This window comes from Egretta garzetta, unplaced genomic scaffold (genome assembly GCF_000687185.1).
Source record: "Egretta garzetta isolate BGI_Z169 unplaced genomic scaffold, ASM68718v1 scaffold238, whole genome shotgun sequence".
Classification (NCBI taxonomy): Eukaryota; Metazoa; Chordata; class Aves; order Pelecaniformes; family Ardeidae; genus Egretta; species Egretta garzetta.
The window spans coordinates 648029-649367 of NW_009260402.1; the positions used below are offsets into that span (position 1 = coordinate 648029).

At 50.2% G+C, this 1339-nt stretch overlaps 1 protein-coding gene across 1 annotated transcript in view; it reads right to left on the minus strand.

The window, feature by feature from the left end:
* The window catches only part of LOC104130355 (prion protein), a 5216-nt gene that overhangs the window by 3061 nt on the left and 816 nt on the right, over positions 1 to 1339 (minus strand). The window lies entirely within an intron of this gene.

The window sequence follows — 1339 nt, forward strand, 5'->3', positions numbered from 1 at the left end:
CCCAGGCGGGGGCGGCCCCCTTGTTTTAAAAAAAAAAAAAAAAAAAAATTTAAAAAATGGGGTGCGAGTCGCCCGCTTTCGAGCAGGTTTGCTGCCTCCCTCGCCCTGCAGCACCCACCCACTGGGAGCAAGGATGAGATGGGGGGGTAAGAATAGACAAAAGATATGGCAAGAACTCTGAGGGGTGAATGCTCCTTGGGCACTCAGGAAAAAAAAAATTAAAAAAGGAAATAGAGGAAAAAAGCAGCAAATTGGCAATTTTTAATGTATTTTTTTAAGATGTGACTCCCTGCAGCGAGTTTCTCAGGGGAAAAAAATCAACCCCTGGATGAAAACAGCTTACGGCAAAACCCCGGAGGATATTCCAGCCTGGCAACACCGACCTGTTCCTCTAATTGCCTTCTCAGAGATGGGCCCTGATAAACAGGGCAAAGGCTTGTTTTGGTTTTGCTGTTATTTGTGGAACATATATAAAATGATACACGCTCCTCTTCTGGGTTAAGTAAAGGTGGCTCAGCCACCTAGGGATCGACCGGTGATTAATGTATTTTATTACCAAGCTCCTTGGGCAGCTGAGCTTCACCCTGAATAAACACGGTCACTGGCCCAAACCCCCTGCACACGATGGGGACCAGGGAGCCGCTTCCTCGGGCTCAGAGCTGGGTTCCCTCTGCTTGGAAATACTATTTACAGCGTGACCATAATATTAGTATGAAATTATATTACTGAAGGGCTTCTTAGGTATTTCTTCCCCAATTTTTTTTTTTTCTAACCTTCCTCCCCCAAATTCCCTTCTCTGCAAGTGAACGTAGGCAATGAGAAATTAATTCAGGCGATTTCTACCGGAGCGATTTCTATCTGCGCTTGCGTTGGGGAAGTAGAGGAAAGCCGGCGCTCTTTAAGCGCAGCGGAGGAAGTGGAAAATGGAGGGTGCAAGGAGCGATCGCAAGCAGCAATTACATGAGTGCGGCTGGCAAGAAGGTGGCTTCGGGTTGGGAGGGGAAAACCAACACCCTGGTGCCAAAATAACGCTGGAAATAACCTTGTTAAGGTGCCTGGGGGGAGAGAAGAAACGAAGGGAGGTGGGGAAGGGGAAGGTGGAGGAGCGATGCGGGAGCGAAGGTCAAGATGCTGGAGAACCGGGGTGTCCAGACCCTCCTGGTGATGCTGGGAAGGTCCTGGCTTGTGGGGAGTGAAAAATCGGGGCTGGGGCTACAGGGAGGGGGGATGGAGGCTGGTGGTTTGCTTTCTGAAAACGCCACCCCTAGTTTTTAGAAATGCCCCCCCCCTTTTTTCTAGCCCCCCCCCAATAGTGAGGGGGCACAGCTCTGCGCCGCCG